This window comes from Anomaloglossus baeobatrachus, chromosome 3 (genome assembly GCF_048569485.1).
Source record: "Anomaloglossus baeobatrachus isolate aAnoBae1 chromosome 3, aAnoBae1.hap1, whole genome shotgun sequence".
NCBI classification, from domain to species: domain Eukaryota; kingdom Metazoa; phylum Chordata; class Amphibia; order Anura; family Aromobatidae; genus Anomaloglossus; species Anomaloglossus baeobatrachus.
The window spans coordinates 176,002,638-176,028,747 of NC_134355.1; positions in this window are offsets into that span (position 1 = coordinate 176,002,638).

Sequence of the window (26,110 nt, forward strand, 5' to 3'; positions counted from 1 at the left end):
ATTTCTTGGATGGTGGGAGGAGACGGGAGTCCGGATTATGACCAACTATGGAAGACACGTTTACACGTGGTTTAGATATCTGGATGATGTCTTTATGCTATGGACTGGGTCGTGGGGGGATTGTGAGGAGTTCATTACGGAATTGAATAACAACTCACTTAATATTTTTCTCACATCCCATCTATCACTTACTACAGTTGATTTTCTGGATTTGAAGGTTTCCGTGTTGAACTCGAGAATCGTAATGGACCTTTTCCGGAAGCCGACATCAGTTAATAGTCTTTTGCACTATTCAAGTTTCCACCCAGCGCACCAACGTAGGGGAATTCCGAAGGGTCAATTCTTACGCCTTCGAAGGAATTGCAGCAAGGAGGAAGATTTCTACGCACAATCTCATGATCTGACTAAAAGATTCCTGGCAAGAGGATATCCTAAAAAGGTAATCTCTCAGGCCTTTCAACATTCTGCTTCTAGGGATAGGAGAGATGTATTGGTCAAACAAGATCAAACTAGAGCAGAACACAAGACCAGTATCATCACGGTGTATAATAATCAGTGGTCGGAGTTACGCCGTATATTGCAGAAAAATTGGGGGATCCTGCAAAGTGAACAAGCCCTCACTAAACACATTTCTGATGTACCGGGTATGGTGGCCAGGAGGGCTAGAAACCTTAAGGATTGTCTTACAGCCAGTCACTTCTGCAGACCCACAAAAAGAACGGATGGGGGTTTTTCCGTTGAAGGTTCTTATCCATGCGGTAATTGCAGTATTTGTCTCCTCATGATAGCAAGAGACCTAATTTTTTGTACCATGTTTCCATCTTTACAGAGTCCTCGGGGTTTTTTCAACTGTAGGACAAGGAATTTGTTCTATGGACTGATTTGCGGATGCCCCAAAATATATGTCGGTCAAACTGGACAAGAGCTCCGGAAACGGATACAGCAGCACCTATCTACCATTGGAACAGCGAAAGTGGATCTTGAAAAAGGAAAAACCATATCATCAGTGGCCATGCACTTTTTGAAGGAACATGGCGGGCGGACTTCGAACATAAGGATCCTTGGACTGGAAAAAATCAAAGTTAATATTAGAGGTGGTAATACCACCTTGGATCTTCTTAGATGTGAATCAGCCTGGATTTTCCAACTAGATTGTCTTGCCCCATCTGGTATAAATGAGGATCTTTTATTTACGGGGTTTTACAAACAGAGGTGATTCTTTCCCTCTGTTTGGGACTCTGGGTTATCCTGGTTTGTGTTGGGAACTCCATAAGTGATTTACTTCGCATTTGTGGCTCTCTTTAGTCTGGGCCTTGGAAAGAAGGAAAAATAAAATATGTGTTTTCTTGTATGCAGATTATATGTTGGGGGGTTCCATATTCCATTAATTGGGGAGCTTCCCTGATGATTTCATTATATGCATATTATATCTAATATAATTAAATTATTTTCCAGACTATATGGGCCCAGATTTGAGCGATCTATAAATGGGAGTGATCTAGATACTATACAAAATTGTTCTCCTTGCTCTTGGCAACTTATGGTTAATTTGCTCCTTATTCATTTTATGTTTTGAGAGGGGATTTAAAAATAAGGTACTCCTGATTTGTAATATTCCTTGCTTCATTGAAAAACGGCACTTTTGAGCATTTGTCTCCATACATGGCGGCCGCCATGATTTCGGAGTCCCGCGCATGCGCGGTGCCCGAAAATATTCAATAATCTTTTTCCTCTCCCTGATTGGACGCCAGCGAGCGTGTGACTTCCGGGACGCCGGGCACACGCTGAACGCGGCATTTTCAAATATCAGGTGAGGTTTCAAACAGCTGTCACATTAATGTTTTGGGTTATTTAAACCCCAGCCCTTTGTGTGGGCACAACCTACCCCTGATGAAGCTGTCCTAGGGGACAGCGATACGCGTGGGGACTCTTCTACTCCACCCTGGCTATTACCTGAACCTGTATATGGTGTCCTCAGTATGGGCTGGTAATCTGGTTATCCTGGGGTCTTTGTATTTCCTCGGCTGTTATCTATGCTAATACTTTGTAATGATATCATGATCCTTGTTATCTGGTGATTGCTTTACCCTATGCAAGTGATTTTTCTGTGTATTCTAAAGGCCCCGTCACACTAAGCAACATCGCTAGCAACATCGCTGGTAACGAACAACTTTTGTGACGTTGCTAGCGATGTTGCTGTGTGTGACATCCAGCAACAACCTGGCCCCTGCTGTGAGGTCGTTGGTTGTTGCTGAATGTCCTGGGCCATTTTTTAGTTGTTGCTGTCCTGCTGTGAAGCACAGATCGCTGTGTGTGACAGCGAGACAGCAACAACTAAATGTGCAGTGAGCAGGGAGCCAGCTTCTGCTGAGGCTGGTAACTAATGTAAACATCGGGTAACCAAGAAGCCCTGTCCTTGGTTACCCGATATTTACCTTTGATACCAGCCTCCTCCGCTCTCACTGCCTGTGCTGCCGGCTCCTGCTCTGTGCACAGATAGCTGCAGCACACATCAGGCAATTAACCCGATGTGTGCTGTAACTAGGAGAGCAAGGAGCCAGCGCTCAGTGTGCGCTGCTCCCTGCTCTGTGCACATTTAGCTGCAGCACACATCGGGTTAATTAACCTGATGTGTGCTGTAACTAGGAGACTGGGGGCTGGTCACTGGTTGCTGGTGAGCTCACCAGCAACTCGTGTAGCCACGCTCCAGCGATCCCTGCCAGGTCAGGTTGCTGGTGGGATCGCTGGAGCGTCGCAGTGTGACAGCTCACCAGCAACCTCCTAGCAACTTACCAGCGATCCCTATCGTTGTTGGGATCGCTGGTAAGTTGCTTAGTGTGACTGGACCTTAACATGTCTATATCAGCTTTATGTTGTTTGGGCTATTACTTATGCTGATACCTTGCACTGTCATTGTGATCTATAATAATAATAATAATAATAATTTTATTCATTTATATAGCGCCATTAATTCCATAGCACTTTACATACATTGGCAACACTGTCCCCATTGGGGCTCACAATCTAGAGTCCCTATCTGAATGTCTTTAGAATGTGGGAGGAAACCGGAGTACCCGGAGGAAACCCACGCAAACACGGGGAGAACATACAAACTCCTTGCAGTTGGTGCCCTTGGTGGGATTTGAACCCAGGACCCCAGCGCTGCAAGACTGCAGTGCTAGCCATTGAGCCACCGTGCCGATCTATGGTACTTGGTGGTTATACCACTATCAGCTTTATATTGTCTGGGCTATTACCTATGCTGATACTCTGTACTATTATTATGTTCTATGGTACCTGGTGGGTATACTACTCTGGGTAATTACATTTGCCGTTTAAACCAACACATCTATATTTATCATGATGTTGCATTACTAGGATCTTCTATGTATTAGCTACAGCCTTAGCAGGTTAACCCTGTGACTTCTTTGGGGGATCTATGGTACTTGGTGGTTACACCACTATCAGCTATATGTTGTCTGGGTTACCACCTATTTATATACCCTGTACTGCTACTGTGTTCTATGGTACTTGGTGGTTATACTACCTTGGGTAATTACATCTGCTGTTTAAAACCAACACATTTAAATCGATTATAATGCTGTATTACTAGGATCCCCTTTGTATTAGTTACAGCCTTACTTGGTTAACCTTGTGACCTCTTTATTGTGCCAGGGGGATGTTGTTTATCCTTTATAGAGGATAAAATGATTTATATAGGCTCTATATGCCTTTTTTAAGTGGTTTTAACATGTTTTGTGTCCACATATTATGTTATAAATAAAGACCTTTTTTGTACTGTTATACAGGTGTATCCCTGGTAATTTGCACACCGTCTTTTCTCCTAAATTCAATGTCCAAAATTGGGTGTGTTAAGGTGATCCCTGGTTATTTCTATTTATGGATCATTAATATCCGTCAGGTGGTGCCCTCCCCCCTTTTCTATCACGTAGATTGCATCTGTTTTCTATTATCTTCTTGAGGATGGCTATTTAATGAGACTGCCGGTACTGCTCTCACCAATGAGGCTCTCCACCTTGACAAAGCTTACACCTCTCGCGAAACGCGCGTCGGTTGTGATCCTGAGCGTTCTTTGGGGACTTTACTCTGATTCTGGGACTGCGGTTTGGGTCTTTTGTACTGGAAGCACTTTTTGGGAACTACCCAGTAAGCACTTGCACTTTAGGTAAGTCAGCGATATCCCATAATGTTTTTATATGCTGGCTGTTTGTAATGTGATATTGACACATGTTTTGTTCAATTGAATTTACTCATGTTATTGCAGCAACCATCGCCACCATGGCTTCTCCTTACCTCAGGTCAGAGAGACCATGATGACTTGATATATCAATTACCCTACCCCAGTCCTCATCAGTAATACCTTTACCGTTTACAATTGTCCTGTGTGAATTAACCCGTAGTCTGACCGTCACCATTTTGATAATCCTAGTATTCCACTATTAGTTTAATATCTGGGCTGTCAGTACCTCACTATACGTGAAATATTGTATTTTTTGTCCCTTTTTGATATGGTAGTATACCCTTATTTTATCTTTTCCTGTTGTATATGTCCTAATAAAGATTGTAATTTTTGGACAATTACTCCTATTCTCCTGTTTATTATTTATGACCATGAGTAGTGCTGGCACCATTTACACCTCACCTGGGCTGATCTGATGCCTACTTTGATGGCTCTAATTTTGAGATATGTGTTGTTACAAAACAAAGTGGTATCCAAACGGCACCAGTAATTCCATATTGGTAAATAAGTCAAATATATGCTGGAAATGACGTGCAAAAGATTATATTTTTATTGTAACAAAATCATGTGTGTACAGGGTTAAAAACATTTAAAATCATTCCATGACAATGGATTATACACAACTGCATCTTCTCATAAAAATCAATATAACATCAAGGATAATTCCCCAGTATACAATAAATGATGTACTGATCTAGACCCAACCTATACATATAGAGACAACAGATGTAATATTTGTCTCCTGTATCAATATCAATGGCACCCAATAAACCAAGCATTCATCTATGCATGTGAATATGATGAACAAAGTTAAAGGCACATATTGAAGCGAATTGAAAGCAATAAGAAAGCTGGGTTCCTGAACAAATAGTGCCAGCAATATGGGGAGAGGATGCAGGCATTCCTAGATGGAATTAACAATACTGCATCATCTCATTATAATAAACATGGCAACAGAAAAGTTCCCAACACACAATTGCTGAGAATACAGTCATATGAAAAAGTTTGGGCACCCCTATTAATGTTAACCTTTTTTCTTTATAACAATTTGGGTTTTTGCAACAGCTATTTCAGTTTCATATATCTAATAACTGATGGACTGAGTAATATTTCTGGATTGAAATGAGGTTTATTGTACTAACAGAAAATGTGCAATCCGCATTTATACAAAATTTGACCGGTGCAGAAGTATGGGCACCTCAACATGAAAGTGACATTAATATTTTGTAGATCCTCCTTTTGCAAAAATAACAGCCTCTAATCGCTTCCTGTAGCTTTTAATAAGTTCCTGGATCCTGTATGAAGGTATAAAGAAAAAAGGTTAACATTAATAGGGGTGCCCAAACATTTTCATATATATATATATATATATATATATATATATATATATATACACACACACACACATACATACATACATACATACATACATACATACATACATACACACACACACACACACACACACACACACACACACACACACCCACCCACACCCGATCTGTGCAGGCAAACACATTGGATGTTATAATAGTCACCTGTGCTGGAGGTGCTTAGTGAATGAAATGTTTACCTGAATTAATAAAAAAAAAGCAAGTAAGGTTTAGGATGAATAGAAAAGGCAATGGGAGAGCTGGCTTCCTGAATAACAAAATAATCCAATAATGTGAGAAGATGCAGGCAGTCCCCACGCGTTACGCCATCATGTTGGTGGTTTCATCAGGAGTTAACCAGAGGCAGCAGCAGAGTGCCCAAAAGGTGGAGGAGTCCCAGAAAAGGGTGGTTGCCCAAAGGGAACAGTGGTTGCCCTAAAGGGGATGGAATCCTGGAAAGGGGTGGTTGCTAGTGATGAGCGAGAACTAAAAAGCTCGGGTGCTCGAAGCTCGGGCCGAGCCTCCCAAGATACTCGTGCACTCGGGCCGAGCAACGAGCCCAATGTTATCCTATGGGAGACCCGAGTATTTTTGTGAAATGACCCCCCCGGCAGCATGGAGAAACCCTAAAAATGGCACAAAAGTCTCAGAAGAGTGCTCAAATGACATGGCAACAGCATGGGGAAGACCCCTTGAAGCATTTATCACTGAAAAGTCACAGCTGTGAACAATTTTGTCCGCGTTTTACGCCATTTTTACGGACTCACCAGAAAACCTTCCAAAATGACCCCAAAATGATTTTTCATGGCGGAAATGTTAAGGGCACATACCCAATAGTGAGATAGAGCTGGTGTATGTTACTTTTTGAGATTAATAATACATGAAAGATTTTACGTGAAAACATTGTGTGGCACTCCGATGTCCCTGAGAAGAGACGTACATGAAGGCCTCTTGAGTCTAATGTGCACATTTTGAGGAAGTGAGTCTTTGTAGTATTTTCCTTTGCCAGGGCAGTCCAAAATTGTGAGGTTCACCAATGTCCCTGCATGCAGACGTGCATGAGGGCCTGTAAACCTGAAGTGCCCATTGTAAGGAAGTGGGTCTATTTCAGTATAGCCCTTTGCCAGGGCAGCCAAAAATTGGGAGGCTCCACATTGTCCCTGGATAGAGACGTGCATGAGGGCCTGTAAACCTGAAGTGCCCATTGTAAGGAAGTGGGTCTATTTCAGTATAGACCTTTGCCAGGGCAGCCAAAAATTGGGAGGCTCCACGTTGTCCCTGGGTAGAGACGTGCATGAGGGCCTCAAAACATTAAGTGTCCATTTTAAGGAAGTGGGTGTATTATAGTATAGCCCTTAGGCAGGGCAGCCAAAAATTGGGAGGCTCCACGTTGTCCCTGGGTAGAGACGTGCATGAGGGCCTCAAAACATTAAGTGTCCATTTTAAGGAAGTGGGTATATTATAGTATAGCCCTTAGGCAGGGCAGCCAAAAATTGGGAGGCTCCACGTTGTCCCTGGGTAGAGACGTGCATGAGGGCCTCAAAACATTAAGTGTCCATTTTAAGGAAGTGGGTGTATTATAGTATAGCCCTTAGGCAGGGCAGCCAAAAATTGGGAGGCTTCACGTTGTCCCTGGGTAGAGACGTGCATGAGGGCCTCAAAACATTAAGTGTCCATTTTAAGGAAGTGGGTGTATTATAGTATAGCCCTTAGGCAGTGCAGCCAAAAATTGGGAGGCTCCACGTTGTCCCTGGGTAGAGAAGTGCATGAGGGCCTCAAAACATTAAGTGTCCATTTTAAGGAAGTGGGTGTATTATAGTATAGCCCTTAGGCAGGGCAGCCAAAAATTGGGAGGCTCCACGTTGTCCCTGGGTAGAGACGTGCATGAGGGCCTCAAAACATTAAGTGTCCATTTTAAGGAAGTGGGTGTATTATAGTATAGCCCTTAGGCAGTGCAGCCAAAAATTGGGAGGCTCCACGTTGTCCCTGGGTAGAGACGTGCATGAGGGCCTCAAAACATTAAGTGTCCATTTTAAGGAAGTGGGTGTATTATAGTATAGCCCTTAGGCAGGGCAGCCAAAAATTGGGAGGCTCCATGTTGTCCCTGGGTAGAGACGTGCATGAGGGCCTCAAAACATTGTTCCCATTGCAAAGGAGCGGGTCTCCTGTCGTTGTAATGTCCATTCTGCAAAGAATGGGCGAAAAAATTTACCACTGGGGGTATACCTGAAACAAAGGCCTAAGTATTGCAATTTGTAACGGTCATCATCATGGTGGCGCATGAGGAGAAGGAGGAGCAGTCCAGCGATTATCCAAAGTCCAGAAGTGTGTACCCATGGGTGAGTGGAGGTACATGGCAAACTTTAAATTCCGCTCTCATTTGCTGGTGGTGTGGTGAAGTCTGGCCCAATCCAACCCTTGTTCATCTTGATCAGAGTCAGCCTGTCAGCATTTTCAGTTGACAGGCGGGTGCGTTTATCTGTAATGATTCCACCTGCGGCACTAAAAACACGCTCTGACAAAACGCTAGCAGCAGGGCAGGCCAGGACTTCCAAGGCGTAGAGAGCCAATTCATGCCACGTGTCCAGCTTGGATACCCAATAATTGTAAGGCACAGAGGAATGTCGGAGTACAGTTGTTCGATCTGCAAGGTACTCCTTCAGCATCTGGGCAAACTTAGGATTTCTTGTGGCACTACCCCGCACCTCAGGGGCTGTGGTACGTGAGGGGCTGAGAAAACTGTCCCACATCTTAAAGACTGTTCCCCTACCTCTGGCGGATTGGACTTGTGCCTCTCTCGGCTGTACGCCTCGGTTGTCCACTGACTCCTGACCTATGCCGGTAGCGTTTTGTGAGGGGAATGCTTTGCCTACTTCCGTGAGTATGGCCTTCCGGAACTGCTGCATTTTGGTTGATCTCTCCTCCACGGGAATAAGAGACAAAAAGTTCTCCTTGTAGCGTGGGTCTAACAGTGTTACCAACCAGTAATGATTGTCGGCCAAGATGTTCTTAACGCGAGGGTCACGAGACAGGCAGCTTACCATAAAGTCAGCCATGTGCGCCAGACTCTTAACAGCCAGGACTTCAGTAGCCTGACCAACAAGATGACTGAACATGCTGTCCTCCTCCTCCTCCTCCTCCTCCTCATCTACCCTGTCCTCTGGCCAGCCACGCTGAACCGAGGATATGACTGGTGTGCATGTCATATCCTCAATTTGGCCGGAGAGTTGCTCCATGTCTTCATCCTCCTCCTCGTCATAGTCCTCCACTGCACGTTGTGATGAGACGAGGCTGGGCTGTGTGTTATCACCCACACCCACTACTGTTTCTTGCTGCAACTCATCGCGCTCCGCCTGCAATGTATCATGTTTGTTTTTCAGCAGAGACCGTTTTAGAAGGCAGAGTAGCGGTATGGTGACGCTAATAATGGCGTCATCACCACTCACCATCTTGGTGGAGTCCTCAAAGTTCTGGAGGACGGTACATAGGTCTGACATCCATCTCCACTCCTCAGGTGTTATGTGTGGAGTTTGACCCATTTCCCGACGGCTTAGGTGATGCAGGTACTCAACAACTGCCCTCTTCTGCTCACATATCCTGACCAACATGTGCAGAGTTGAATTCCAACGCGTGGGGACATCACACACCAGTCTGTGAGCCGGAAGATGCAAACGGCGCTGAAAGCCGGCAAGGACGGCTGAAGCAGTAGGTGACTTTCGAAAATGTGCAGACAGGCGGTGAACTTTTACCAGCAGATCAGACAGCTCTGGGTATGACTTTATAAACCGCTGAACCACGAGGTTGAGCACATGGGCCACGCATGGAACATGTGTCAGCTGGCCTCGCCTCAAAGCCGCCACCAGGTTCCGGCCATTGTCACACACGACCTTTCCTGGCTTTAGGTTCAGAGGTGTGAGCCAGTGATCTGCCTGCTGTTTCAGAGCTGTCCACAGCTCTTCTGCATTGTGGGGTTTGTCACCTATGCAGATTAGCTTCAGCACAGCCTGTTGCCGCTTCGCCGAGGCAGTGCTGCAGTGCTTCCAGCTTGTGACTGGTGTGGAGGGCACAGTGGATGAGGATGCGCAGGAGGAGGAGGAGGCTGAAGAGCATGACATTCCGGAGCTGTAGAGTGTGGGTGAAACACTGACTGAGGTAGGGCCTGCAAACCTTGGTGTGGGAAGGACGTGTTCCGTCCCTCGCTCAGACTGGGTCCCAGCTTCCACAATATTAACCCAGTGTGCCGTCAACGAGATGTAGCGGCCTTGCCCACAAGCACTTGTCCAAGTGTCTGTGGTTAGGTGGACCTTGGGTGAAACAGCGTTGTTCAGGGCACGTGTGATGTTTTGTGACACGCGGTTATGCAACGCGGGGACGGCACACCGGGAGAAATAGTGGCGGCTGGGGACCGAGTAACGTGGGACAGCTGCCGCCATCAGGTCACGGAATGCTTCTGTCTCCACCAGCCTAAAAGGCAACATTTCCAGCGCAAGCAGTCGCGAAATGTTAGCATTTAGAACTGTGGCATGTGGGGTGTTGGCAGTGTATTTGCGCCTGCGTTCAAAGGTTTGCTGAATGGATAACTGAACGCTGCGCTGGGACAAGGACGTGCTTGATGATGGTGTTCTTTCTGCGTAGGCAACTGCAGGTGCAGGAGTGGAGGAGGCTTGTTCGCAGGCAGCATGGACAGAGGATTGGCTCGCATGCACAACCAGCGAAGACGTAGCAGTGACATCAGCAAGCACTGCTCCTCGACTCTGTTGTACTTCCCACAAAGTCGGGTGCTTGGCTGACATGTGCCTGATCATGCTGGTGGTGGTCAGGCTGCTAGTTTTGGTACCCCTGCTGATGCTGGCACGGCAGGTGTTGCAAATGGCCTTTTTTGAATCATCTGGATCCAACTTAAAAAACTGCCAGACTCGGGAAGACCTAACATTTGTACAGGCACCTTGTGTCGTCGTGTTGTTCCGGGGAACGGTTGCCTGACTTCTGCCTGGGGCCACCACCCTGCTTCTTACTGCCTGTTGTGATGCTACGCCTCCCTCCCCCTGTGCACTGCTGTCCTCGCTCTGCATATCCTCCTGCCAGGTTGGGTCAGTTACGGGATCATCCACCACGTCGTCTTCCTCTTCCGCACCCTGCTCCTCCTCCTGACTTCCTGACAATTGTGTCTCATCATCGTCCACCACTTGTTGGGACACGTTGCCAACTTCGTGAGAACGTGGCTGCTCAAATATTTGGCTATCTGTACAGACGATCTCCTCATGACCCACTTCAATATGAGCTGGCGAGAGGCCAGAATGTGTGAATGGAAACGTGAACAGCTCTTCCGAGTGTCCAAGTGTGGGATCATTAATGTCCGAGGAGGACGTGTACTCAGCCTGGTGGTAGGAAGGAGGATCAGGTTCAGAAATGTGCGGTGCAGTATCACGGCTACTGACACTTGACCGTGTGGAAGACAGAGTGTTTGTGGTGGTGCCAATCTGACTGGAAGCATTATCTGCTATCCAACTAACAACCTGTTGACACTGGTCTTGGTTCAAGAGCGGTGTACTGCTGCGGTCCCCAAGAATTTGGGACAGGACGTGCGACCGACTAGATGTGGCCCTTTGTTGTGGCGAAATTAGAGCTTTCCCACGACCTCGGCCTCTGCCTGCACCACCATCACGTCCACTTCCTTGTTCCTTGCCAATGCCCTTGCGCATTTTGCAATGCTGTGCACTGCTGACGTGTATATTCACTACTTGTGCGTTATATCAAAGTTTCTGGAAATTGCACACAAGTGCACCTGTACGCTGCCACCAACAGGCACACACATGCGGTTTTAAAAACCAAGCACGGACGCAATAAGAACCTAACAGGTTTTTTTGGGGAGCGACAATTACAGACAAGTCAGACACTATCTGGACTGTTTTACACTGTGTACACCAGCCCCAGATATGATGAAGGCTGGTATACGGTCACCACTACCCTGCCTGCCTGCCTGCCTGTATACTGGTACAATAGTCCTGACAAGGACTCTTTTGGTCACTAGCCTGTATTCAGACCTGGCTATACCCTGCCTGTATATAGCAACAATAGTCCTGAGAAGGACTCTGCTACTGTACTCCGACCTGGCTATACCCTGCCTGCCTGTATACAACTAGAATAGTCCTGAGAAGGACTTTTGGTCACACTGTTTGCAGCCCTGCAACTGAAAAAGCTATAAAGGGCCGCAAAGCTTTCCCTGAATCAGCGACACTCTCCCTGCACTGACAGTCTGGATAGCTGTGAGCACAGCACAGCGCGCCGGCCGATATAAAGGCTCGGTCACGCTGTGCAGGCCGGCCAATCACTGCAATTACACAACTAACAGGGCTGTGGCATTGCAGTGGTCTGCCAGCCAATCCCTGCATGAGGGCTGGCTCTCAAAAGAGCGCCAACATGCAGAAATGAAGACCACGAGTATCGCGAGATTACTCGGTCCCCGCCGAGCAGCCCGAGTACAGCGATACTCGTGCGAGTACCGAGTAGTGACAAGCATGCTCGCTCATCACTAGTGGTTGCCCAAAAGGATCAGAGCCCAAGAAAGTGGTGGTTGCCCAAAAGAGTCACAGTAAGGGGTGGATGCCTGAAAGGAGACGGGGTTCCAAAGGCGGCAGAGACCCAAAATTGGTAATCACCTAAAAATAGGTGAGTGTCCCAAGTCCAAAGGGGCAGTGGCCTGTGAAATTGACTTCCATTCAAGAGAGGTACCAGGAGAGTGCTTCATAGAGATGAATGGAGATCATATGTCGTGGCTATTAAAGTCGACGAGCTTGGTAACCATGCTAGGGGCAATGCTCAAGGTTGATGTAATTCCTAGAAAACACTTAAAAAGTCAGCGGATGTCATGGGGACATCCTTAATCCAGCCAAGGGTATGGCGTACCATGACATGGATGTAGTCCCAGACTTACCACATCCCATTATAATAGGCTTTAGAGTATTTTGGGACTTGTGGGAGCTGGGGGAAGTGTCCAGGAACTCGTGTAAACCTTGGCGTGGTACTAAGGAAGCCCCACCACAACAGGAGGCTAAAGGGGATCCTGGTAGTATTTTGGTGTGTCACAAAGCTGAGTTAGTGCCTCCTATGGTTAACAGTACTAAGTTAAGGGTAACCGAATAAAATGGTGAACGTGTCCAACTTAGTTACATGATGTTTAAAGAAATAAACGTTAGTGTGACTGTCAAAAATAGGGTAGCTCCAGATAGGGAAGCCAACACCTGGTTAAGTGGGGACAGGTTGGTCCAGGACACCAGGGGGAGTGATGATGACTCCAATGTAGACCATGACTCAAAATAAGTAGAAGAAGAGTACAGTAATGAAAAGCCGAGCAAAATGGGTATAAAACCTCCTCCCATCGCTGGAGACGCAACAGGTGCCGAGTTGCGAAGAAAGCTGCCGCCTCTGAAATTATGATCAATGACAAGACAGTGTTATGTGCTTCTGTTCAAAATGTGGATTCCTTTCTGCCACCCAAATGTGCAGAGAATGTTGACTACCTTGTTGAGGAAGGTATGTTGCTAGTGTGGCGCCCTGGACAAGCCAGGACGTCACAGGTACTGCAACACACCCTACACCCCGGCTAGGCACATCAAAGTCAGACAAAAATCCTTGTTGCCTCCCTCCAGGGGCTGATGTCCACACCAGGGGGTGGAGCCAGGCGGTTGGCCCCACCCACCGATGAGTTCACGGTCCTGGAGGCGGGAAAAGGAAGTCAGTGTAGTTTTAGGAGTTGAAGAGTGAGGTGGTAGTGGAGCAGACTGACCGTGTCCGGGTGCGTGGCCCGGGCACATACAGCAAGGTTGGCAGACGGTGGTGACCGTCTGCAGGAGGGGCTGATTAACGTGAACCATAAGGATCGGGGACGGGTGGTGGCCCGCCGGTATCGGATCGGGGAGCGAAGAGAAGCCAGCACCATTCGGCAGGGCCTACGGACCCCGACCAGGCTTGGAGTCGCCGTAAAACTGGTCAAATCCGTTAGCGAAGGGAACCTCCGGGGTTTCCCAGCAGTCAAAACCCGATTGAAGGCAACCGCTCAAACCGTGAAGGGAAATACAGTCACCGCCAAGGCTACAGTTCCCAGGGACAGAGCCTGCGGGCAAAAGGGGCTCCCTCAGCATCCATCCAAGCTGGGGAGCAGGTTACTGGTGGGAAGCCATCAGAACCGAGAACATAACACAGGTGCAGGGAAAGGCAGTCACCGCCAACCTACCGGGAGAAGAACCACCGTCCATCCAGCCGTTTGTTTTACCGGAGACTTTGCATTCATCATTGGCTGAGTGAGTACCACTGTGCCGTGCGGCACCGCGCTGCCCACGCGACCCTGCACCTCACCAGGCCCCGTAACCCACCTGCCATTCCTCCCTCACCGGGCCCCGGGACAACCAACCCCCTACCCACGGAGGGGAAAAACAACATCCAAGCTGCTCCCTGTCATTGCTCCCGAGATCCTCGTCCAGAGCAGCGGTGGAGTCACAACCTCACCACAACCGTGGGTGGCGTCACGGACAGTAAATGCTCAAAACCATTCCCCTTTTCACTCATGGGCGAGGAGCGCCGCTCGAGTCCCCGGATCCGGCCCACCGCTCGAGCCACCGAGCAGCAAGTGAAGCACCAGCAGTGCCGGACCCGAGCGTGGTGAGCGCAGCGTTGCCCTCCCCGCCCGCGACAACTTGGCATCACGAACAGGATCTTACCGCTCTGCCGTCTGGTAGAGGTGCGCTTTGTGACCGCCGGAGGTGTCCGGCCGAAAATTTTGAGAAGCCGCCATTTTGGGTGCGAAAAATCCCCGCTCGAGCGCCTCCTCGAGCAGTGGAGGCGCGAAAGCCAAAACCCCGCCCCTGTAGAGGAGGAGCCGGAAAAAGACTAGGGGGACGGATGGCATCTGGCCACATGTAGCCCGCGGCTATAAAGGCAGGGATGCCAGGACTCTGCGATCTGCTGGTTCCTGGAAAGTACCGCCCCGTCGAGCTACGCAGAGGTTACGGAGCCGGTGCCCGGAACAGCGGCGTGGCTCAGGACCCGAACGGCGGGGATCTGCCGGCGCTACCAGAGTCAGATATGTCTGATGGAGCAGTGGACCGCGGAGGTGGAGGAGGTAGCTGCGGTCGAGCGGGTGTACGGAATGGAGGCCATGATGGAGGAGCTGGTGAGTGACCCACGCCCCTGTGTCCCCGAGGGATCGGCCATTGCGGCTGAGGGACCCGGTCTACCCCTGGCCCCCATGCCGCCTCAGTCTTCCCTGCTTGTGCACCCCGCTGCTGCTGGTCCGTCTGACGTACACCCCCTCGTAACGGTAGCCGAAAGAGTGTTGAGCCCGGAGACTGCGGCAGCTGGCGGCAACCCGCCTGGCGCAGGGACAGATGATAGTGACTCCAGACCTGACACAGAGCCTGTTTCGGAGGAGGATGAGGGAGTCGTCACCCTGTATGGCACAGAGGCCGCTTAGATCCCCCGGAGCGGAAATAATGGATACCGGGCGGCCCTTCCTCGTCGCGCCTGCTATGCGCTGGAGGGGCTGGTGCCCGTGTTCTTCCACCCAGGGCCGGGTGAGGAGGACGAAAGTGAGCAGTGATGGCAGCGGAGCCCCGCTGCAAGTTGTCCCCGTTGGGACCACCAGTACCGTTAAAAGTTTGAATGATAAGATTGAATCAACCAAAGAAGTTTATCTGATTGGAACCGTGATTGAACCAGCCGTTGCCGGCAACTAGACCCCGCAGGGACTTTCTGCAACCGTTGCGTAAGGAACTGCTTACGGACAAGCCTGAGAACTTGCAGGGCAACCACAAACTTGTGGGATGTAAATATTTGGCTTAAACCGTTACCGCCTCCAGAGAGGCAGAATTGGAGGATGGGCCTGGAGGAAAGGGATGGCCCAGGCCCGCCACTACCGTAACCGGTGGCGATCCTTCGGGGGTTCAGGGGTCCCCATGGACGCGGATCCCCTGAAAGAGACCGTACCCGCTCGGGTAGGTAAGGACGGGTAGCCCGCGGACGGTCTGCATTTTACTAAGGGGGAATGTGGCGCCCTGGACAAGCCAGGACGTCACAGGTACTGCAACAACACACTCCGCACCCCGGCTAGGCACATCAAAGTCAGACAAAAATCCTTGTTGCCTCCCTCCAGGGGCTGATGTCCACACCAGGGGGTGGAGCCAGGCGGTTGGCCCCACCCACTGAGGAGTTCACGGTCCTGGAGGCGGGAAAAGGAAGTCAGTGTAGTTTTAGGAGTTGAAGAGTGAGGTGGTAGTGGAGCAGACTGACCGTGTCCGGGTGCATGGCCCGGGCACATACAGCAAGGTTGGCAGACGGTGGTGACCGTCTGCAGGAGGGGCTGATTGACGTGAACCGTAAGGACAGGGGATGGGCGGTGGCCCGCCGGTACCGGATCGGGGAGCGAAGAGAAGCCAGCACCATTCGGCAGGGCCTACGGACCCCGACCAGGCTTGGAGTCGCCGTAAAACTGGTCAAATCCGTTAGTGAAGGGAACCTCCGGGGTTTCCCAGCAGTCAAGACCCGATTGAAGGCAACCGCTCAAACCGTGAAGGGAAATACAGTCACCGCCAAGGCTACAGTTCCCAGGGCCAGAGCCTGCGGGCAAAAGGGGCTCCCTCAGCATCCATCCAAGCTGGGGAGCTTGTTACTGGTGGGAAGCCATCAGAACCGAGAACATAACACAGGTGCAGGGAAAGGCAGTCACCGCCAACCTACCGGGAGAAGAATCACCGCAGCCATCTGTGGGACCCATCCATCCAGCCGTTTGTTTTACCGGAGACTTTGCATTCATCATTGGCTGAGTGAGTACCACCGTGCCATGCGGCACCGCGCTACCCCCGCGACCCTGCACCTCACCAGGCCCCGTAACCCACCTGCCATTCCTCCCTCACCGGGCCCCGGGACAACCAACCCCCCTACCCACGAAGGGGAAAAACAACATCCAAGCTGCTCCATGTCATCACTCCCGAGATCCCCGTCCAGAGCAGCGGTGGTGTCACAACCTCACCACAACCATGGGTGGCATCACAGACAATAAATCCCCAAAACCATTCCCCTTTTCACTCACGGGCGAGGAGCGCCGCTCGAGTCCCCGGATCCGGCCCACCGCTCGAGCCACCGAGCAGCAAGCGAAGCAGCAGCAGTGCCGGACCCGAGCGTGGTGAGCGCAGCATCGCCCTCCCTGCCCGCGACACTAGTAATATTCACTAGTGTACAGGCAGACCGCAATGTCATTCAAGAGAAACAGGAATCGGAGCTGGACCTGACACATTGTAACAACAGCAGGGTGAAATCGTGGAAAAGGAGCTGACCAAAGAAGTAGTGGTGGTGTCCCTTATGATTTCCAAGCATAAAGCTGATGATCTGTTGGGTGAGATCACTATAGGAGATGAAATCCTGGAAAGTGGTGTAGGAGAGGACATCCTAGAGAGTGGTATAGGAAAAGGAAAGCTGGAGTGTGTTGGTGGAGGAAAAATTCACAAAGGTCACAATGGACCGACTGGTGAACCACCCAGTGCCGGTTGATGGTGAAAACAGTTCCAAAGCTCTAAAAGGAATAGAGTAGCATGCTGAAGGGTGTGGCACCCTGGAAGGAAAAGAAGAGATATCTGAAAAACAAAATAGTGAACACTGCATAGAACTCGAGGTTGAGGATTTGGAGTTCAAGAAACCCTCTAAAGTTCCGGAGAACCCAGAGTAAATAAAAAATGATGCTGCAGAGACCCAGGAGATAGCTAATATTGCCGAAGTGGAAAGAGCCACTGAGCAATTGAAGTCTGGACCAAAGGTCTCATCAGTAGCTGAGAGCTTGACTGAACCTGATGATAGAGGCAAGGTTGAAGAGATAAGCGGGCTTTACACGCTACGATATCGTTAAGAGCCTCCTGATGAAAAGGTTTGTCTTGAAACGTGCGTCGAGGTTCTGAGGGCTTCTTTGACCTTATACTAGGCAAGTTTGGTACAGTAATTTATGCTACATTTAACTAAGAGCCTCTGTTATAAAGCGATTGATTTAGTCGTGTTTGGGGGTAGTGGATATTCACATCCAGCCCGAGTAGACAAGTCAGTGAATGGGCTGTGTCTTTCTTCTCTATTAACCCCTTGTACTCCTTATAACTCTATAGCTATAATCTAATATCATTTCTAAGGGGGAATCTATATGTATGTAGATGAGATCCCTCCTATATAGGTTTTACAGATTTATATGAGAGTTGAATTTGTTCCCTTGGGGATTGAATATTTATATACAGAGGCTATTATATGTATTTATTGATGTAATATCTATTTATTAATATAATATATGCTGTTTTCTAATATTGGTGAAGGGGCAGAGGTGATGCTTTAATGATATAAACTTTTGATATATTTTCTTTATGAACGAAGTATAACCTCCTTCTGCTCTGGTCACCAATAATATATTTTTTTCGGGTCAAAGATCCCCTTAGTTTATGTGTTTTTTCTGGTGATATTTTTCTTGATATTGTGATGTTTTTAGTGATTTGAAGTAAATAAATGTTTTTTTAAATTTTTTTTTTGCAAGATAAAACTATTTTGATACAATTTACTCTGATTTCTGTTTGTTTGTTGATGATATCGTTAATGAATTATCGTCGGGGTCACGGTGTTTGTGACGCACATCCGGTGTCATTAACGATATCGCAGTGTGTAACACTTATGTGCGACCTTAAACGATCGCAAAAGCGGCCAAAATCATTTGTCGCGGAGAGGTCGTCCTAAAACAAAAAATCGTTTTCCTCTCATTAGCGATGTTGTTCCTCGTTCCTGCGGCACCACACATCTCTGTGTGACACCGCAGAAGCGACTAACATCTCCTTACTTGCCTCCATCGGCAATGAGGAAGGAAGGAGGTGGGCGGGATGTTACGTCCTGCTCATCTCCGCCCCTCCGCTTCTATTGGCCACCTGCCATGTGACGTCGCTGTGACACCGCACGACCCTCCCCCTTAGGAAGGAGGCGGGTCGCCGGCCAGAGCGACGTCGCAGGGCAGGTTAGTGCGTGTGATGGGGTTAAGCGAGGTTGTGCGTGATGGGCAGGGATATGCCAGTGTCGCACAACCAACAGCGGCGGGTACGATCATTTGCGATTTCGCTAGCGAGATTGCAGCGTGTAAAGCCCGCTATAAAGATTGACTCAACTAAGAAGAGTAAGAAACACAAGGTCATAGGTAGCGGCTGAACCTGAGGAGAATGTATTTCAAGAGGGAAAGTCTTTGGTAAAAAAAAAAAAAAAAAGAATATGGGTGCAAAAGATCCAAGAAACATAACAATGGCCTTGATGGTAAAGGAATCCGTTCAGTCCTTAAGTGCATGGGGCTAATCGGTTGGGGGGGGTCTGTAAGTCAAGCCATAAAGAAGCAGGTGGCTATCCTGAGTGACATGCACCTACGATGTCTTCGTATGAAATGGATCATCACTGTAAAGAAGGAAGAAGCTGACAGAAGCTTAGCGTGTATGAAGCAGCTGACTGCAGCGTTTCAGTAAGTGGTGGTGGTGGTGAAGAAATGATTAATGGGGCTTGCAATACAAGTATGAGAAGTAACATTCAGGAAGCAAGCAAGATTCTGGGTGTTATAGCTGTTGAATTGGAAGAAAACAGTGGAAAAGTCCAGAAGCAGTCAACCTTGACATTAAAGTTATTGGAAGAAATGGAGGAGTCATCTAAGAGATTGTAGATAAATCAGGAGTTGGAAGAGTGAGAATTGATTATAAACAAAGATTCCCTGTGAAGTTGATATGGTTCCATTTGTCATTGGGGGAGCAAAGGATTGTATTGAAAATGTGAGGGTCCCCTTAGGTGGGCTTTACATGTTGCGACATCGCTACCGATATATCGTCGGGGTCACGTCGTTAGTGGTGCACATCTGGAGCCGGTAGCGACATCGCAATGTATAAATCCTAAGTGCGATGATGAACGAGCGCAAAAGCGTAAAAAAAAAATAAATCGCTGATCTGTGTCACATCGTTCATTTCCATAATGTCGTTACTGCTGCAGATACGATGTTGTTTGTTGTTCCTGCAGCACCACACATCGCTGTGTGGGAAACCGCAGGAACGACAAAGATCTCCTTACCTGCGTCCACCGGCAATGCAGAAGGAAGAAGGTGGCGGGATGTTATGTCCCGCTCATCTCCGCCCCTCCGCTTCTATTGGCCGGCCGCTTAGTGACGTCGCTGTGACGACGAACGCACCTCCCCCTTGAAGGAGGGATTGTTTGGCGTTCATAGCGACGTCGCCGACCAGGTATGTGCGTGTGAAGCTGCCATAGCGATAATATTCGCTACGGCAGCAAGCACCAGGTATCACATGTACGACGGGGCGGGTGCTATCGCGCTCGACATCGCTAGCAATTGCTAGCGATGTCGTAGCGTGTAAAGCCCGCCTTAGAATATTGCCTGAGATACCTTGAAGAACAGAGGCAGTTGAATCTGGAAAGAGAGAGAATTGCAGAACAACTTTGTCAAGTTGGTATAAGGTGGCAACCACTTTAAGGCCGGAGACCAGAGAAGTTTAATCTACCTGACAAACCTGTTGCCTCGGATGTCAGAGGAAGAAGGCTCTATGGTAGAAGGAGCCAGCTGGCTGAAGCGAAATCTGAAAGAAAGGATAGAGCATGTGACAAGTCTCAGCCAAGGACAGTGATAAGGATATGCGCAGATAGACAGACAGCCAAGGACTCCCTGGAAGAAGAGGCCAAAATAGATAAACAAAACGAGAATGCGGAGGATCTAAAAGTGGCAAATCTTCTGTCAGCTCTATGCTGAAAGACCAAGACAGCAGCCCCTGTAGCATACTAGATAGCGCAAAGCCAGACCGGGCAGTAGTTTTGACTAAAAGTGAGTCTCATTACCGTACTAACTGTTGGAAGTGGTCATGAAGAGAGAGGTTTGACAAAGAGGCATATCTAAGAGATGGGTTGACTGTAAAAGGTCTAGTGACAGTGACAGACTGTGTTACAAGGGCTGAAGCCCAAAGTAGACAGATAAGATTCTCTGGTCTGGAGAGAAATGGTGCCAAGCCTCATGGCTTTAGGCGGGGGGGAATATGTAAGATGGCAACCAGCTACATTGGTAATGGCTGGTATGTACCACAGAAGTGGTGTGAACCTGGAAGTCAGAGCTGGTACTTGAAGTGCCACATGTTTTGTTAAGGTATTCACAGGGCCAGGTCCATAGATGGCTGGAGAGATGAGTGTGGCTGGCCATTAACATACTCCACACATGGGTGTGTCTGATGTGTCACATGATATGTTTAATGGAGTCTGGGTTTGTCTTGTGAGAGGACTGCAGCCAGTATAGAGAGTACTGGGCTGTGAAAAGGAGCCTCTGTGAGAGGTGTGTGGACCGACAGGAGTCAGCTGCCAGGTTTCCATGAAGAAACTTCTTGGAGAGGAGTGTACATGCTGACCGGGGTTAATGAGTTGAGATAGACAGCTCCAGTGGTGTAGCAAAGGGGGGGGCGGTGGGGGCGGTCTGCCACGGGCGGCACGTGTCAGGGGGGGCGGCATTTTGGCCACTTCAGTTCTGCTGCCCCCGGGCCAAGTTCCAGGGACCACAGTCCTCGGCAGGAAACTGTGGCTGCCGTCCCTTTAAGGCTGTGGGCAGAGCTACCGCGCGGCCTGCTCAGTCCCACAGATGAAGGAGGCGCAGTGCCAGCCAGCGACCCCCATCACAGCTCTTCTTTCATGCGCTGTGAGGGCCCGCTCTCCTACTTGACCGAGCGGTAAGTGCTACCCCCCCTCCCACCCCCCTCCCTGTATACTCCCTCCCAGCAACCCGGTTTATGGGCCCCAGTGAGCTGCATGGGCTTTCCTCCCCTCCTGGAGCTGCGTGTGTGGGCCCCCAGGAGCTGCGTGTGCGGGCCCCCAGGAGCTGCATGTGCGGGCCTCCAGGAGCTGCGTCTGCGGGCCCCCAGGAGCTGCGTGTGTCAGTGCAGGCTCAGCTCTGCTACATCTGCCCTGTGCTCGGTGCAGGCTCAGCTCTGCTACATCTGCTCTGTGCTCGGTGCAGGCTCAGCTCTGCTACATCTGCTCTGTGCTCGGTGCAGGCTCAGCTCTGCTACATCTGCCCTGTGCTCGGTGCAGGCTCAGCTCCGCTACATCTGCCCTGTGCTCGGTGCAGGCTCAGCTCCGCTACATCTGCCCTGTGCTTGGTGCAGCCTCAGCTCTGCAGCAGCCGCGTGTGCGGGCCCCCAAAAGCCGCGTGTGTGTCTATATGTGCAGCAGAGTTGTGTGTGTATGTATGTATGTATGCAGTAGAACTGTGTGTGTATGTCTGTATGTAGCAGAGTTGTGTGTGTGTATGTATGCATGTATGTAGCAGCTACAGAGGTGTGTGTATGTATGTAGCAGCTGCAGAGTTGTGTGTTTCTGTATATATGTAGCAGAAAAACAAAAAAACAAAAAAGTGAGCCGGAGTATGAGATGGTATACATGGAACTTGTGAGACCATGTTCACACTGGCCATGAGACAAAGAGAAACCAAGGAAAAAAATTGTGAAAACAAACCCCGCTGTAACTAAATAAAAGCATAGTGCATATAAACATAGGGTACTTAGTAAACACTGTTTTTGATCAAAAAAAGCATAAAGCTATCCCACCAAATGTCAAGGTGTACCCAGTTGGGATAGTACCTACACTCTCTAATATTAAAACCTTACCATGGGTCTAAAATAGGCCTCAATGTGGCTAAGAGCTGAGAGCGACTGGGTCCCAACAGGACACACACAGCCTGGGGGAATTCACAGAATGAAATGTCCAGCTCGCTGAGAAGGGGGCCACTCCCTTTTTGTACTGAATACAAAAAAACTACATAAAAACAAAAAAGTGAGCTGGAGTATGTAGCAGAGTTGTGTGTGTCTGTATGTATGCAGCAGCTACAGAGTTGTGTGTGTCTGTATGTATGTAGCAGAGTTGTGTGTGTCTGTATGTATGTATGTAGCATCTACATAGTTTTGTGTGTCTGTATGTAGGTAGCAGCTGCAGAGTTGTGTGTCTGTATGTAGCAGAGTTGTGTGTATCTGTATGCATGTAGCAGTTGTGTGTCTATGTATGCAGCAGCTGCAGAGTTGTGTGTCTGTATGTATACAGCAGCTGCAGAGTTGTGTGTCTGTATGTATATATATGTATGCAGTAGCTGCAGAGTTGTGTGTGTCTGTATGTATGCTGTAGAGTTCTGTGTCTGTCTGTATGTATGTAGTTGTGTGTCTGTATGCAGCAGAGTTGTGTGTGTGTCTGTCTGTATGCAGCAGAGTTGTGTGTGTGTGTGTGTGTCTGTATGTATGCTGCAGAGTTGTATGTGTCTGTATGTATGCAGAGTTGTGTGTGTCTGTATGTATGCAGCAGAGCTGTGTGTGTCTGTATTTATGCAGCAGAGCTGTGTGTGTGTATAATAGGCCTATATGTGTGTAAAAAGGTGAAAGTCTAGGACTAATAGCAGCAGTCTACAATTAGATCTTTAATTGTAGTTCCATGAAAAATAAATATTTTGATGGTTTTCCGGATTTTTGAAAGTTTCTGGATTATCGACTGCCAACGGAGGGGGGCGGCAAATTTGACGACCGCCCCGGGTGGCAAAAGCAGTAGCTACGCCACTGGACAGCTCCACTGGGATTCTTTTGCTGAGTGGAATCCAAACCTAAGCGAGCGTACTGCAAGAGTAAAGGCTACTTTACACGCTGCGATATCGGTACCGATATCGCTAGCGTGGGTACCCACCCCAATCTGTTGTGCGACACGGGCAAATCGCTGCCTGTGCCGCACAACATCGCCCAGACATGTCACACATACTTACCTGTCCGGCGACATCGCTGTGACCTCCTTTTTAAGGGGGTGGTTCGTTCAGCGTCACAGCGACGTCACAGCTGCGTCACTGAACCGCCGCCCAATAGAAGCGGAGGGGCGGAGATGAGCGGGACGAACATCCCGCCCACCTCCTTCCTTCCGCATTGTGGCCGGGAGGCAGGTAAGGAGAGCTTCCTCGTTCCAGCGGTGTCACACGGAGCGATGTGTGCTGCCGCAGGAACGAGGAACAACTTCGTTACTGCGGCAATAACGATTTTTGAGAATGGACCCCCATGTCACCGATGAGCGATTTTGCAAGGATGCAAAAATCGCTCATAGGTGTCACACGCAACGGCATCGCTAATGCGGCCGGATGTGCGTCACCAATTCCGTGACCCCAACGAGTTCGCATTAGCAATGTCGTAGCGTGTAAAGCCCCCTTTAGACAGGCTTGAAAACCTTGTGTGTATATGTTCTTTTAAGCTAGAAGAGGCTCTGTTTTATGTGGTTGAAGTGTGGTTTATGTCATGTTATTAAATCGATTGAACCTTTTAATGAACTTTGTTCCTATGTTACCCTGAAGACTAGCCAGTGAGTGAGTAACCCCATTATACAGTGTGTGCAATGCCACAGTGAGTTCAGTAAAACATTTAAAATTTGGAACCATTGTGGACTCATCTGTAGTAACGCTGAATACAACATCGCACGGTGTAAAAAAGATCCTGAACGGCAGGCTAACGACCAGAACGTTCCGCTGCAACCAGGTAACACCTCCACACCCACTCTACTATACACTCTTTCATGCCTCTCTGTAGACTGCATCCTTCCCCAGTGTATACGGGCCCTAGCTACATTACACTCCAGCAGTCAATATCACTTTCAAAATGCAGGCGGACTGTGCGGCATGGCTCTCATTCCTCCCGCACTTTGAAAGTGACTGCCGCAGTGCTGGTCACGGTCGTGCCCCACACTCTAACTGCACTTTGAGGATATGTGCCACAATCATTAATAGCAGCGTTTTGGACACTGTGTTTTTGCTGTGTCCAAAACGCTGCAATGTAGAATAGAAGCATAGTGGATGGGATTTAAAGAAAATCCCATGCAGACGGTGCTTCTTTTCGCCGCAGCAAAAACTAACATGCAGAGCGACGCTCAAAGTCGCAGCATGTTAATTTATGCTGCGCGGATGAGAGTGTTCTTTGCAGGCAGTATAGACCAAAAGATCCCATCGCCCAAAACCCTGACCATGGGCAGAGGCAGCTGCCGTCTCCTGTGAAGGACACTCACGGCCTCCACACAGTGTGTCCTGAATGTGTGCACATACACTGAAAATGAAAGTCACTGCCGAAGTGCAGGGTACAGCTGCAACCCGCACACTGGCAGCACTTTCACTTTGAAGTCGCCGCTGGACTACTGGAATGCTGCTCATCTCCTGGCAGAAAAAACGCATTCTTTTGGCCAAGGGTTGCATATATGGTGCTGAAATTTATACACCAAATTCCTGCACCAAATCTGCATCTGTTGGCAAAAAAACAATGCATCAATACCGCATCACTACTGCATTGCATTTTTTTTGACAGAAGATGCAGATTTGGTGCAGGAATTTGCAGTAGAAATTTCAGCAACAAATCTGCATCCCCTGACAAAAAAACCCCTCAAAGTTTTGTGTGAAAATATGCAGAATTGGGGCAGAAATGTCTCCCTCCAGTTTTTCTAGCAGCTGGGGGCTCAAGGAACCTTAAAGACGGTATTAAAGGCTCATTTAACCCCTTAACAACCATGGGCAGTAATATAACGTTCTAGCGGTCATAATGTTAATCCCCGCCAGCTGCGAGGTAAGTTGGGTGGATCCGTGTACATGTCAGCTGATTTGTACACAGCTGACATGTGTGCTTCACAGACACAAGTGGAATCGCGTTCCACCTGTACCTGGTAACCCTTTAAATGGTGCCGTCAAAATGTGACAGCGCCATTTTAATGGCAGTCACGGTAAAACTTTACTCACTGGCCGCCTTCGGAAGTCATGTGACGTGATTACGTGGAGCCAATGGGTGCCATGGTAGCACAGGGCCATGTGATAACTCCTGTAGCTATCATGGCTCACTTCACCTGGCCGAGTGCTGTGTGAGACCGGAAAGGAACATTTCTGGTGTTCACAGCTGTGTAACTGTAATCAACAGAAATGGAAGAGCGATCACACTGCTAATCCTTATAGTCCACTAGGGGACAAGCAAAATAAAAAAAAAGTTTTAAAAATTAAAAAAAAAATAAAAAAACCCTAAAAGTTCAAGTCACCCCCCCATTCGCCCCATTGAAAATTAAAGGGTTATAAGAAAAAATATACACACATTTGGTATCGCCGAGTTCAGAAATGCCTGATCTATCAAAATATAAAAAATAATCTGATCGGTAAATGGCGTAGCGGCAAAAAAAAAAAAAATCAAACGCCATATTTACGTTTTTTGGTCGCCACAAATTTTGTGCAAAATGCAATAACAGGTACCATTAAAAATGTCAGCTCAAGACACAAAAAATAAGCTGTCACTGAGCCATAGATTCTGAAAAATGAGAACGCTACAGGTCGTGGAAAATGGCACAGAAAGTGTGCCACTTTTTTTGGACATACTTCTGATTTTTTTAACCGCTTAGATAAAAGTAAACC